This window comes from Ursus maritimus, unplaced genomic scaffold, assembly GCF_017311325.1.
Source record: "Ursus maritimus isolate PB19 unplaced genomic scaffold, ASM1731132v1 scaffold_6, whole genome shotgun sequence".
Classification (NCBI taxonomy): domain Eukaryota; kingdom Metazoa; phylum Chordata; class Mammalia; order Carnivora; family Ursidae; genus Ursus; species Ursus maritimus.
Genome location: NW_024426774.1, coordinates 38,988,670 through 39,004,113, shown reverse-complemented (window position 1 = coordinate 39,004,113; position 15,444 = coordinate 38,988,670). Strand labels below are relative to the sequence as shown.

Sequence of the window (15,444 nt, the reverse complement as noted above, 5' to 3'; positions counted from 1 at the left end):
TCTGATGTGAAACAAATCCCTAGATTAGGCTTGCAATATCTTAAAAATGAAGAAATCCATGCACTGATGAGTCATAATTTTCGAAACATCAGCTTTATAACATTTACCATGTACATTTGCTGAGGTTTGTGGGGGTTTTGGTGTTTTGTTTTAAATTGGAGGTTCCAAAAGCTGTTTTTAGTGAAGGTTGAGGTATCATTGGATTATCCTAGAAATAGTGTGTTTTTAAATTACATTATAAATATTCCTGGGGGGCTATTTTCATGAGCATGAACTCAAAAGGAAACATTTCCTACATTTTATATTCATAAAAGTTAAGGGGCGCCTGGTTAAGCCTCCCTCAGGCTCTTGATTTCAGCTCAGGTCAGGGTCTCCCAGCCCCCTGCTGGGTTCAGCACTGGGTGTGAAGCCTGGAGTCTCTCTCCCTCTCCTGCCCCCTCCAGTGTGGATACTTGTGCGGTTCTCTCCCCGCCCCCCGCCCACCAAAGAGTTAAAAGTAAACTGCTGTTCATAATTAAAATCTTTGTAAAAAATTAATTCCATATTAATTTTAGTGTTGTGCTAGGAGCCATGATGTTTTTGTTTTTTTAAGTGATAAGGTATAGATTTTTCAGTTGCTGAAGTTATTCATTAAAATTGAGGAAAGAGGGGCACTTGGGTGGCTCATTCGATTAAGCATCCGACTCTTGATTTTGGCTCAGGTCATGATCTCAGGATCGTGGGATTGAGCCCCTCATGGGCTCCATGGCTCAGCGCAGAGTCTGCTTGTCCCTGCTTGCATGCACACGTTCTCTCTCTCGCTCTCAAATAAATAAAATCGTTTAAAAAAATTGAAGAAAGAGCCTTTAAGAAGTGTACAACCAGAGCTTTTTAAAAAATGTGGTAATTTTTACATATTAGCCAAGTCTCGATTCATGATGGAGTTACGTGATAAGGCAGACAGTTTCCCAAGGGAACATATTACCTAGTTTCCATGGGAGGGAAGTGAGTGATCAAGAAGAGAGGATGTTCTTGGAATGGTAAGGATAAGAGGACAGGACATTGTTGGCAGAGGAAAGTTAGGCAAGGTGGGCATGAAGCTTAGAAATGATCTGTAGCTACAGGGAATTAGAAACAGAAGACCCACTTTCATGCCTGATGAAATGTCCTAAGGGCTGAGTACCAGGAGGTGAAAACTTAGTGTCCTGTGAAACTAGCAAGAGATGAATTTCCTTGTTAGGCGCTTCCCTGGGTGCCATCCCTACTCTCTCTCTTAGCACCCTCCCACAGTGTTTGCTAATGGTGGTTTTAGTTGTCCTTCTGAATAGTAACAAAGCAGTATGGGTCCATCCAGTTCATGGACATGGTCAGTGTATTTCTTCTATGGCTGCAGTGCCAACCAGCAGCCCAGCAGATTTTGCTGATGGCTGCAAGGGGTATCAGAAGTATGGATGGAGCCCTGCAAGTCTATCACTGCTGCTAGAAAAAACCAACTGAAATCACGAGAGTGGGTCAGTCAAGTCACCTTCAGCTGGGAGGGACAGACAATAAATGGGTGAAGCCTCTTGACATCATGACTAATTAGGTTTAGCATTATGTCCTGCTGAATCGTGTGGGTTTTTTTTTTTCTTCTTGCTAGGACTTAGTGCCAGTGTCATGAACTTCAGCTTTTTTCTTTATAGTAAGAGAATTTTCATTAGAGTCACTTTAGAGTGCTAATCTGAGGAGCTAGTACAACAGTCACAGGCATGTTCAATTATAATTTATTTTTTCATTTTGACTTTCATTTCTTTTATTGTTCCTTGAAGACTCCTTGTCACCCTCCCCTCCCACCCAGTAAAGTTAAGGGTCCCTCTAGTGGCACTCCTGTCTTATGCTTCAAGCATTTTTTTATGCTGTAATTGTTTGCTTGTCTGCCTCCCCAAGAAGCTACCTGAAAAGTAGGTATAGTGTTACTACACTTAACCTTTGTGCCTCTGCCACCGAGCACAATGTCTGGCCTTTGGGAGGCCAGACATCTGAACACTTGTGGGTGATTGTTAGAGATGTTATTACTTGTCTAAAAAACTGTGAGACCAGAAACTGCTATCTTCTGTTTTTATCTGGAAAGCTGGTTAAAGAGGAGGGAGAATGTGGGAAAGAGGATTTGGAACTTTCATAAAAGTAAGAGGGGATGAATCAACCATGCATAACTTAAGGGGAGCTAACTCCTGGGGGAATGGTTTGGGATTAGACTCAGGTACTGTTTTTGGTTCTACTTCTAGCTCTGGTTTCGGATTAACTGGCTGTGGGTTCTGAATATTAATTACACCGTGCGTGAGTTTTCTGATTCATTCAGTTCTTCATTCAGTGGATATTTATGGACTTCCCACTCGAGCACCACTCAAAGTCATCTCCAGAGCTTGCCACAAGTTGTTGACCCTTGCTGCAGGATGATACTATTCAGTGGGTTTGAAACACCTTTGGGAATTAAATGCTTTCCTGCCGCACGGGCTGTGGTTCTTTTCCAGTATGCTGGAATTAGTCCTTGAAGTTTATATTTTGTGACAGGGTAATTAAATCATATATGTATTTTAATGTTTTGGCAATATTCACCTCCCCCACCTTTTTCTTTTCTTTTTCTTTTTTAAGCTTATTTTCATTTAAGTTTCTCAGTTCTTCTAATTTTCCCAGCAGTACATTTCTTTCCTTAACAATATTGTCCTTAGACTAGAGAAGTCTCAACACACATCTGGATATGTTAAAGTATGTTCAAGAAGGTTATTCCTCATAGGTTTATAAGTATCTTTTTGATGCTTAGAGAGAAAAGAGCTCAAGGGATAAAATGTTTAAATTTTGTATTCAGTTTAGGTTTTTTTGGTGCAAAGGCTTAATGGTTATATAGCAACTGTTGAGTAACTAGACTATACTTCTTTTTGGTATTCTTCCTCACCCAGCATTCTCCTCTGGTATCCTCCATGGTTGTAGAGGTTTGGCAGTGCAAGGAAATGAGAAACTTTCTAAATTAGGAGTTAAGGACATTGCAGTAATACAGGCAGAGATTATTTAAAGGAGTTGTTACAGGGGCACCTGGGTGGCTCAGTCGGTTTGAGTCTGACTTCTCCTCAGGTCGGAATCTCAGGGCTCCCTGCTCAGCGGGGAGTCTGCTTTTCCCTCTTCCTCTGCCCCTCCCCCACTCGTGCTCACGTGCTCTCTCTAATAAATAAATGAAGTCTTAAAAATAAATAAAATAGGGGCACCTGGGTGGCTCAGTTAGTTGAGCGGCTGCCTTCAGCTCAGGTTGTGATCCCAGGGTCCTGGGATTGAGCCCCACATCTGGCTTCCTGCTCAGCGGGGAACCTGCTTCTCCCTCTCCCTCTGCTGTTCTCCCCCACCCCCTACTTGTGCTCTCTGGCTCTCTCTGTCAAATAAATAAAATCTTTAATAAAAAAAAAATAAAGGAGTTGTTATAGATGTGTCTCTTCCATAAGAATGAAATACATACTGGGAGCTGGGGGTGTTTAGGTATTGGGAACCAGGTAGTTTTCATAATCAGAGATCTTATATTCAGCCTGATAAGCTAGGGATTCAGGTACGTTAATTGCAGTTTGAAATTAATGTAAAGTGTGCCATTTGTGTGTGTGGCTAGAGATGTGGATATACGTAGTGGTCACGGAGGAGGGACTGATCTTCCCTTTCCTAGGAAAAATGGTGATTAGACCTGAAGTGACAGTGGATGAGCACCTGACCCATGGTTTTCCTGACATCCCATGTCAGACATACCACGTAGCTTCATGTTCTTGCACTGCTCCACGTCATTTTCTACAAGCTTTTTAGAAATCACCCAGAGGAAGAGGAGGTGGCAAGTCTACTTGCAGAATTGGATTAGGCCATCACTATACAATAGAAATGTAATGCAAGCCACATGTAATTTTAGGTTCTCTGGTGGGGGGCGCCTAGATGGCTCGGTTGGTTAAGGGACCCACTCTTGGTTTCCGCTCGTGGAATCTGCTTGAGATGCTCTTTCCTTCCCCTCTGCCCCTTCTGCCTGTGGCATCTAACAATAGAGAGGCAGGTGGTTACGATTCTTCCTCAAAGTAATTTTAAGAAAATTGGGACATGTGGCTGGCTCAGTCCATAGAGCATGAGACTCTTAATCTCAGGGTCCTGAGTTCAAGCCCTATCCTGGGAGTGGAGCCTACTTAAAAAAAAAATTTTTTTTTAAGTAATTTTAAGAAAACTGATTATGAGCTAATAGCACACTATCAAGGCTAGCCAGCCACAGGTGATTTCTCTTTTTTACCTGTGTGGCGTGAGCGTTTGGGAGTTAGTCTGTTAAAAATTAAAGACCTAGTGGGTTTTGCCTTCATTTCACTGAAGCAACATTTCCACGGAACAGTCAGTTTTTATGGGTCTATTCTTTTTCAGTCCCCCTGCAACCAGATCACTGGAACATCAGGAATTTATGGCTTTTTTTTCTTTAATAGTATAAAAACACTAGTACTATATGGTCTTTGGGTGCTCTTACCTACTGGTTCTCAAAAAGTAGTTTAGGACCAGCCCTATTAGCATTGCCTAGAAACTTGGAATGCAGATTCTTGGATCCTACCCTGGACCTACTGAATCAGAGCTTCTGGGGGCGGAGCCAAGGAATTTGTGTTTTAACAGGCTTCTGCCTGGACCCAGTTATGACCGAAGTCATTTATGTGTGAGATGGTTATTGCTGGTGACAGGGGCACACTATGGTTGTGGTACCATTTTTCATGGTATGATACTAACCAAATGGAAGTACACTTGCTGACCTGGCCTCATTCTTCTTGAACAACAAGGAAGTGGAAGAGAGTTGTGGCTCCCCACTCCAGATCAGTTCTGTTCATTTACTCAGCACATATTTGTTGAATTCATTGAATGTGTACTTCGGGCGAGGTGTATTCTGGCCTCAAAGATACCATAATGAACAAAACAGAGAAGATTCCTGCCCCTATGACACTCATATTCTTCTTCTTCCTTTTTTTAATGACACATTCTGTTAGAAGGAATATATCAGGGGTACATGGCCTCTGAGTCAAACCCATCCGGCTGCTTATTTTTGTAAATAAAGTTTTATTGGAGCATAGCGGCATCTGCTCATTTACACATTATCTAAGCTGCTTTTATACTATAATGGCAGAGTTGAGTAGTTGTGACAGAAAAGGTTAAAATATTTACTATTTGGCTTTTTATAGAAAAAGCTTGTGGATCTCTGGGGTAGACCATGAAAGAATAAATGTGTAATAGAGTGTTAGGAGGTGACAAGTGTTATGAAAAACCATACAGTGGGTTAAGGTCATAGAGAGTGGGGGCCTACCTCAGATACCGTGGTCAGGGAGGGCCTTTTTGAAGATGGGACATTAAAAGAAAAAAATTGAATGAAGTGAATGATATTTAAAGAAGGAAGGGGGTGCCTGGATGGCTCAGTCAGCTGAGCATCTGCCTTCAGCTCAGGTCATGATCCCAGAGTCCTAAGATCAAGCCCCAAGTTGGGCTCCCTGCTCAGCAGGGAGCTTGCTTCTCCCTCTCCCTCTGCCCCTCCCCTGCATGTGCGCTATCTCCCTCTGTCAAATAAATAAATAAAATCTAAAGAAGGAAGGATGCAGCTGAGGACAGAGCAGGTACAGAGATGCTGAAACTTGGAATGTTCTGGGAGTAGCGTGGAGGCCGCTGTGGCTGGATGACCATGATTGAGAGAGAGAGGGATAGGAAATGAAGTTGCCATAGCCAGGGCCAGATCCTACATACCCTTGTAGTGTGGGCTCTGGTGAGGACCCTTTAACTTTGAGTATTGAGAAATACATTTTCAGAGCCCTCCTATAAAGGGTTCTTTTTGGCTAAACAAGTGGCAGAGGCTGGAAACTAAACACCTAGTGTTGTAGCACATTCCAGCATCTCTAAGAAACATTTCTTTACAAACTTTCCCCTACGCTCATTACTCTTTTGTCTTCCTCAGCTCCTGTGTATGTATGTCCTCTATTTAGCTGATGGTTCTCGTAGGGAGTAGGCTTTGGTAGAAAGCAGCTGTCTCCTTGGTTTAAATGTAAAACCCTCGAGCCTAGAAATTGGGTCATCTACGTTAGCAGCTTTCAAACTTTTAAAAAAATACAACATAAAGTAGGAAATGTGTTTGGTATTATGATCCAGCAGTTACATACACATGTAATGAAATAAGAGTTTCACAAAACAGCACTCATCTTTACAATGAGAGATGTGGTCTCTTTTCTGTTGTTTGATTGAAAACAAAATACCTTTTTGTAGTTCATTGGCTGTTCACGCCGTGTGTGTAACCTGTGTCTCCCTCAAACCTTGCTACCACCTCGGCACGTTACCCATATGAGGTGGAAAAAAATACTAGTTGTGACCTTCTAGATTGATTTCACATCCTACTCCTGGTTTGTGACTTGCTATTTGAAAAACACTGGCCAACGCTGTCTAATCCAAAACTTCAAGTCCTTACATGCAAAGTATTGTGATAGGTACAGAGAGAAATAGAGAACTCTTAACAATTTTTCCTTTGGGAGGGTGTTATTAGAAGGCCTAAGTATATTAGATAAACTAGCTGTAGTATGCATGGGACAGTAGGTATCAAATCAGTTATGACAACTTCCATGGTGTTGGCAAGCAGAGTAAAATGTTTTTGGGTGTCAGAGAAAGCATTCCCAAAACTGAAGACTTGAAGAAATAACTGGGTTTTTTAAATTGAAGTGTAATTGTCATAGAATATTATACTAGTTTCATTTGTATGACATTCTGATTGGATATTTACATACATTATGAAATGATCACCACAAGTCTAGTTCCCATCTGCCACCGTACAATGTTTTTACAGTATTAATGACTGTATTCCTTATACTGTATTACTGTATTTTTATAACAGGAGTTGGGGATTAGGGCCACCTACCAAGTGAAGCAATGGTAGGGGATAAACTAGAGAGCTAAGAAAACATGAGGTGTGTTGGAGAGAGGTGGATGGGACAGCACCAAAACCGGACTTTCTGGAACAGAAGACTCCTGTATGTAAGCTGCGGGAGTGAGGTATTAGACAGTTGGATTGATTTACCTGGGAAGCCAAGGGAGGAATAGGACAGGGATCCATTCATTCTGACTCTAGTTCGGCGCTAGAGGTCTGTTAAGACACTGACTACTGTTGAGCTTCTCTCCAAGGGTTATTGTGGAGATGAAACGCCAGCCAGGTAAAAATGTTTTCTGAGTAAAATAAAGTGCTGCATAAATGTAAGGTGATGGTATTTTTATCGTGGGAATAAGATTAAAAAGGAAGACTGGAGCAAGTAGCTAGGGAAGGATTTAGATTGCCACACTGAAGTCGATCTTTGCCTTTTTCCATATAGATTATGGGATGCAAGGTGGGGTAGTACACCAAAAGTTTTAAGCAGAGAAAGGGTGAAGAGTGGTGTGTTTTAGGAAGATTTGTGTGGTAGCGCATGCGGGAGAGAGTGATGCCTGTGGTGGGGAGATGGATCAGAGCTTTTTGGTGGAATAAGCTCAAAGTTAAAGGGGCCCGAAGTAGTCAGTGGCAGGCAGTAGGGACAAAAGGAAAAAGATGACTTGAGATAGTCTTATCGCAGGAGAACAAGAACTAAAGTATAATTTCAGGACAAGCAGCCTGTGCAATGGAAGAATAGCAGGTTCTTCTAGTAAATGAGGAAGCTAGGAGGGGCGAGACGGGGAACAGTTGGGGAGAAGAAGAATTTTCAGCTTTTGGCATTTTCAGTTTAAGGTGATGCTAGGCCATTCGGTAGAAATCAGAAGTTGAGAAATGCTACCCTGGGGCTCAAGAGAGAGAAATCTTGGCTAGGGATCAGAATTTCATAGTTCCCTACTTTGAAGCCTGGGGATTTGCTAGATTTCTAAGGAAGAAAACATTTAGAAAAGGGAGGATCGGAGACCTAAGAGAACCATGACTGTGATGTGACTTGCAAGCCACAGAGACCCTTTCCTGACCACCCACTTTTCTATAATAGCACTTGTCATGCAAGTATGAACTTCGTTCTGTAGGTGCAGGCTTCTTTGAGTAGGAGGGAGGGGTAGAGTAGATGTAGGAAGGGAAAAACTAATATTAACCATTAATACTGCTATATTCATAGTAGTATTTATTGAGCGCTTACTATCTGCAGGCACTGCTCAGCATTCACATGTACCGAACCATTTAAGTCTCACAACAGTCCTGTGAAATATATATTATTATCCACGCCTTACAGATGAGATTGATGCCCTGAGAAGTTAAGCATCTTGCCCAAGGTCATACAGTCTGTGATCGAGCTGGGATTCCAACCTGGGCCTGGCTTCTCAACATTAGATATAACTCTGTACCAAACACTTTATAGGCGGGTTCCTGCAGCAGGGACCCTGATTAAAAGGCTTAGTAAAATTTCAAAACAATCCAGCAAGATATGTTAACCCATTTTACAAATTAAGAAATTGAATCTCAGAAAGGTTAGGTTATTTGTGCTAGGCCACACAGATCGTAAGTGGTCAAGCCAGGATCTGAACCAAGTTCTGTCAGAAACTAAAGCCCATGTTCATTTATATTTCACTTGGAGGTCAGCAGACTTTTTTCTGTACAAGCTATAGCAAATACAGCTTTGTGGGCCATCTGGCGTCCATTGCTGCAGCTCGACTCTGCTGTGGAGGTGTGAAAGCAGCCATGAGACTAAACATAAGCAGGTGAGCGTGGCTATGATCCGAACAAGCTTTATGGACTCTGGAACCCGAATTTCATATAATTTTCAGGCATCACCAAATATTGTTCTTAAATTTTTTTTCTTTTCTAAACATTAAAAAATGTAAAAACTATTCTTAGCTAGCAGGCTGTACAAAAACAGGTAGTGGGCCAGATTTGGCCCATGAGCCATGGTTTGCTGACCCCTACTTGATTTTATTTATCTTTTTAAAGATTTTGTTTTTTTGTTTTGTTTTGTTTTAGAGATTTATTTATTTATTTATGTGACAGAGACAGACAGCCAGCGAGAGAGGGAACACAGCAGGGGGAGAGTGGGAGAGGAAGAAGCAGGCTCATAGTGGAGGAGCCTGATGTGGGGCTCGATCCCAGAACGCCGGGATCACGCCCTGAGCCGAAGGCAGATGCTTAACGACTGCACCACCCAGGCGCCCCAAAAAATTTTGTTTTTAAGGGGAGCCTGGGTGGTTCAGTCTGTTAAGCATCTGCCTTTGGCTCAGGTCATGATCCTGGGGTCCAGGGATCGAGTCCCGTGTGGGGCTCCCTGCTCAGTGGGGAGTCTGCTTCTCCCTCCCCCCTACCCCTCCCCTCTGCTTGTGCTTGTGGACTCTCTCTCTTTCAAATAAAATATTTTAAAAATATATTTTTAAGTAATCTCTACCCTGAACGTGGGGCTTGAACTTAACCCTGAGATCAGGAGTCTCATGTTCTACCAACCAAGTCAGCTGGGTGCCCCTGCTGTGACCCCTAGTTTAATCCATTTGTTTAATAAGTATATTTTGAATACCATCTCTAAGTGGAGATGTTATGTTGGGCACTTGGGACAAAAAAAAAAAGAAAAGAAAAAGCCAGCTCTCTTAAGATGAGAGAGGTGATTATAATACAATATTGTAAGAAGTATGATAAATTTATACTTAAAGTATATAGTCGATAGATAATGGAGGCTCTCTGTTTCTTGGATGAATTCATGAAGGCATCCCAAGAGAAGTCATGTATTTGAACTGGTAGTTGATGAATTGCGGGGTGTTGTGGTATTGGGGAGAGGATCCCATGGAGGGAAACTTAAACAGAAAGGGTTTCCTTTGAGGAGAGACCATAAGAAATTTAGCATTACTGAAGTGGGGGGGGTGCTAATTCCAGGAGATGAACTTCGTCCGGAGGGTAGGGTAATAGGGAGTGAATTTTTAGGAAATTTTAAGCCAGGAATTTGATTTTTCTGTTCTAGAAGGATAACTCTGAAGGACGGATTTGCAGGGAGGAGGGGGACAGTTAAATTACCGTAAGATAGGAAAGTTGCTGTAGTGCATGCAGATAGGAGACATACTTGGTGATTAATTAGACAGACTTTTGGAAGAATGAAAAGTCTAGGAAGACTCAGGGTCTTGGCTTGAATAGTTGGGCAATGCCATTCACCAAGATGCATGTGTAACACAGAGAAACGTGCTTTGAGGGAGAAGGTAGGAAGCAGGGGAAAGAGAAGTGATTTCCATTTTTTAGCGTCTTGGGTTTGAGATACACATGGAAAATCCAGGTAGCGATGTCCAGGGGCAGTTGAACATGTGGGTCTGGAATTCAGAAGAGTTTGGACTTAATCCATGGTAGTAGACTTGGTTCCTCAGTGATGGTGAGAACATATGGATTGAGAAGATGAGGGGGGACTGATCCCTAAGCTGTTGGAAAGACTTAACATGTAAGGAGCAGGGGACTGTGTGCAGGAATAGCCTGGAGAGTAGGAAGAGAACCAGGAGAGAGCACTGGCATTGAAACTTGAGAAGGCGATTTTCTGGGAAGGAGGATTCAGTCATTATTGCTGCAGATAGGTCAAGAAGACAGGAAACAAGCGTTCATCGGCCGGAGCTGTTGCAGCGAGGAAGTTGTGGAACTCAGTGAGCACTTTCAGAGGAGTGGACTAGAGAGCCCAGACTGTAGGGCGTTCATCCTCAGTGAGCGTGAGAAGTTAGGAACGCTACCTAGAGATCGAGCTGTGAAGGGGAGGAGAGATGTCAACAACTGAAGTTCTCCCTGGCACCTGGGGCAGGTTCTGGCAGGTATTAGAGACTGGGAGAAGTCATTAACTCAGTAAATACTATGCCAGTAGGCACACAGTGTTTGAAACTGGGGATAGAGTAATGGAAGATAGAAAGAAGTTCTCATTGTAGGGCTTACATTTTAATTGGGAGAGGAGGGCAGAAAAGAAACTTGTAGTATAGTTCTGATTCATGATAAATACTCTGAAGAAAGTAAAGCCGAGTGAGGGAATAAGGATTGAATATGATGAAAAGCGAATGAGTGGTCTATGTGGCTGTTTTTAAAAGAGTGGTCAGGAAGGTATTTCAGAGGATGTGCTCTTCCCTCCCTCCCTCCCTTCATTCCAGAGAGAGCTAGAGCATGAGGGGGCAGGGGAGGGATGGTTGGGAGTAGAGCAGGGGAGAGAATCCCAAGCAGGCTCCACACCCAGCGCAGAGCCCACTGCTCAGGACCCTGAGATCATGACCTGAGCCAAAATCAAGAGTCAGAGGCTTAACCAGCTGAGTCACCCAGGCGCCCCAGATGTGCTCCTTTTGAGCAGCAACTTCATCAAGTATAAAGCCCTGGGGTTAGAATAAAGTAGGTTGTTTGAGAAACAGAGTGGCTGGGAGCCGACTAGGCAGGGAGGAAAAGGAGAGAAAACAAGGTAGGGATAAACTGAGTTCAGATTATATGGGGGCATTTATAGTCCTGGTGAAACATTTGAACTTAATTCTTTGCATGTGGGGCTACCAGGACTTGCTGGTGTATTATAGGCAAAAGCATGTGGGTAGGAAGAGGGCCATTTACTGAGACGGGGAAGGCAGGAAGAGGGAAGGAACATTTTTGGAGGTGGGGGTCAAGAGTTCTCTTTCAGACATACTAGGTGGGACATGTCTGTTAGATGTTCGAGTGGAGGTGTGTCCGGCATCTGGAGGAGTGACCTGGAGTTAAATTGGCTGAATGAATGAATGAGCACGTGCTCTGCAGAGTCACTAGAGATATTGAAGTCAAGGCTTGATGTGACTGTGTTGCTCCTCTTTCCAGTTTACCGTGACCTGAGTTCCTCAAACCTTTTATTAGGTAAATGCCTGTTTCGGGGCCTACGAACCTTGTCTTTTTTCTCCCAGTAGCGGGGAAGAGGCAGCCTAGAGGCAGAGAGCCCAGTTGTGTCTCCTGCGGCGGTGCTAAGTGATGCAGGTCTAGACCGAGAGAGCTCACTGTGGGAATCAGGCCGGCTTGGCAGCTGGGTAACGAATTAGTTTATTTTCGGTTCTTTTTTTCTCACCAGTAAAATCAAGAGGTAGGTAGAATAATAGACCTTTTGGTCCAGAAGGAAATCAACCTTCCTTCCCCCCCCCAAAATAAAATTGTTCTAGAAGGGCTGAGTTATACTACTTGAGATCCTAGTGAGGACTAGAATTCAGCTCCCATGACTTATTCCAGCCCATTTTCTACTGTATGTGCTGTTGAGATGAAGTGACCCAGAACTGTAGACTCAAGAGTTTATTTATTATTTGTAGACTAATACTAGAGGCTAGACTTCTGCAGTGGATAAAATTTTCCTGTTTACTCACGTTTTTTTCTGAGATGCTGAATAGTAAATTTAAGAATGGGATTTTGGAGCCGGACTGCCTGAGTTCAAACCCCCCTTGGTCACTTACTAACTGTGAGAGCAGTAAGTTGTTTTTCTCTCTCTGCATCATTTCATGAAGTGGGCATAATGCTTACTAACCTCGGGGTGGTTGGTGGTTATAATATATAAAATAGGCTAGTGCCTGGTGTGTGATAAGGACTCATTATTTGAGCCGTCTTCATCATTTTCATCTTGAATATAGAGGATATAGAAACAGCTGTTTAGGGGCGCCTGGGTGGCTCAGTCGTTAAGCGTCTGCCTTCGGCCCAGGGCGTGATCCCAGAGTCCTGGGATCGAGTCCCACATCAGGCTCCTCCGCTATGAGCCTGCTTCTTCCTCTCCCACTCCCCCTGCTTGTGTTCCTTCTCTCGCTGGCTGCCTATCTCTCTGTCAAATAAATAAATAAAATATTAAAAAAAAAAAAAAAGAAACAGCTGTTTATCATACTTCTAAATTCTTTGCATGTAATTTGAGTGCTAACAATATGCCAGGTATATTTCCTTATAGAAGATATAGTCCCTGCCACTCAAGGAATTTCATTCTAAAGGAGCAGGAAGGATAAAAATACAGGAGATACCAAAGGCTTACCTACTTAAAATTAAAAGGCCAGTGAGAAGAGCCATGAATAGTCTCTTCCTTTTCTGACATTCTGTAAATCAAAGTGTTCGGATGAAGGCATGGAAACTGAGAAGGGATTTGAGCCAGCTTTGTGGAGAAGGGACTTGCGTGGATAGTGGATAGAGTAGAAGAGGATAGACATTCCAGATCAATGCCGTAGGCAGAAATGAGGATGTACTACAAAGGCCAAGGCAGGAAAACACACAGGAGATTTTGAGAACAGTGGAACAAATTTGCTAAGGATTGCGCATGAAAGATTATAGTGAAAAGGATCCTTGGAGAATATACCAAGACCAAGCATACCAAACTTAGCTCTTTTTTTTTTATTAGGTTTCTTTCTTTCTTTTTTTTTTTTTTTAAAGATTTTATTTATTTATTTGACAGAGAGACAGCCAGCGAGAGAGGGAACACAAGCAGGGGGAGTGGGAGAGGAAGAAGCAGGCTCATAGCGGAAGAGCCTGATGTGGGGCTCGATCCCATAATGCCGGGATCACGCCCTGAGCCGAAGGCAGACGCTTAACCGCTGTGCCACCCAGGCGCCCCTTTGATTAGGCTTCTTAATTGGTATATCAAGGGGCGCCTGGCTGTCTCAATCTCGTGAGTTCAAGTCCCACGTTGGGCGTAGAGTTTGCTTAAAATAGATATATCAAAGTATCACTATAGACTATCTCTCTTTCATTAGGGTATATCAGACCAAGACTGTCCTTGTCCTCAGGGACAGGATAGATTTAGTAGATGACAGGTTAGATTTGTTAGATAATGGTGTAAGAGCTCCTCACTGGTTGAGTAGCTCACAGCGTGTTGACCCATAGATTTGTGGCAACCTAAAGACGGAACTAAGGAGATGATTTTGTATCTTTTTTCTGTTCTAGGACTTTAAAGAAGTCAACCGAAATTAACACATTATATATTACCCTGTTCTATTACCGAGTTTCAACACATCCATATTTTGCCATTTTTATATCAATTGCCAACCCCATCCCTTTTTTGGGGTTTAAACATTCTAAAGCAAATCCCAGACCTACATGTCATTTTATCCACAAATATTTCAATATTTATCTCTAGCTGATAGGGATGTACTATAAACACATACATGTGCGCACACGCACACACAGACACACTTGTGTGTGAAGCAACAGTATCATCATACTTGATGAAGTTAACAATAATTCTGTAATATTATCTAATACCCAGTTCATGTTCAGTTTTCCCAGTTGTCTGTCTCAAAAGTGCCTTCCTAAAGTTAGTTTGTTAAAATCAGTACTTAAACAAGGTCTACGTATTACATTTGGTTGGTATGTCCTTTAATAAAATCTCTGTTAATTTATAACAGCCCTCTCGTTTTTTAAAAATGCCATTTATTCGTTGAAGAAACTGGACTGTTTCTTTGATAGTATTTCCCACATTCTGGCTTACATTTTTGTGATGTCATTTTAACATATCCTTTCATTCTCCATATTTCTTTAGAGTGGTACTCTGTTCTAGAGGCTAGATTCAGATGTTTGTTTGTTTTGGTAAGAACGTTTCATGGGTGCTAAATATTTCATAATACTTCTTATTATATCACGTTGAGAGGCCCATAATGTCTGGTTGTCTCAGTGGGTTCCAATGTCAGCCTGTCTCTCCATTGGCTGTCACTGATGTAAGCTGCCTGGATCCATTGTTTCATAGTGGTTGCAAGATGCTGATTTTCCAGCTCTTAACTATTTTTTCTGTGTCTGTTCTTTGGAATTTTTCTATAAAGAACTCTTATTTGCATACTTTAAAGAAATCACTGTAATGCTGTAATACAAAGGAAAAATAAAAACAAAATAATGTGTCTTTCAAGATGTAAATGCTCAGGCATGATTATATTAGAGGAAATAACAAAAGAGGTTGTACCTATCCACAGAATCACTGTGAATGTGACAGCCTCAAATGCAAATCCCTAAAAGACATATTGGCACATGAGATACCTTCAGCAAAGTTGCCTTCCATGCAGTTTCTTTTTGAACAACTCATGGTGTCAAATTCTAAACAATTTACCCAAACGGTTGTATTACTGGTGATTTCAATGCATGTTAAAATCATTCAAAAAGTACTTAGTATCTATATGTAACAATGACTTAGCTTCTAAGTTCAAGTTGCCATAAACAGGTTTTTCCATTGGGACATTTTATTTATTTTTATTTTTTAAAGTAAACTCTACACCCAATGTGGGGCCCAAACTTAAGACCCTGAGATCAGAAGTCACATGCTCTACCAGCTGAGCCAGCTAGGTGTCCCTCCCCTGGGACATTTCCCCCCATTGGGACATTTTAAAGCCATGGGAAAGGTGGAACAGTTCTTCACTGTGTAATATTGTCCATCACGTTGCTTACCTGGAAAATAAGTGTGTACTAAAGCTGCAAAAAATATTTTGTGTTTATGGGGGAAATGGACTTTGGTAGTATGATTAGATAATTTTAAAGGTGGTTATTATTATTATTATTATTATTATTATTATTATTATTAT

The 15,444-nt window shown here is 42.0% G+C and overlaps 1 protein-coding gene and 1 pseudogene across 1 annotated transcript in view; both read left to right on the top strand.

Annotated features, from left to right (window-relative positions):
- KCMF1 (potassium channel modulatory factor 1) overlaps positions 1-15,444 on the top strand; it is a 68,481-nt gene that overhangs the window by 4,837 nt on the left and 48,200 nt on the right. The gene's annotated exons all lie outside the window — the stretch shown is intronic.
- LOC121101101 lies at positions 6,238-6,330 on the top strand (annotated as a pseudogene).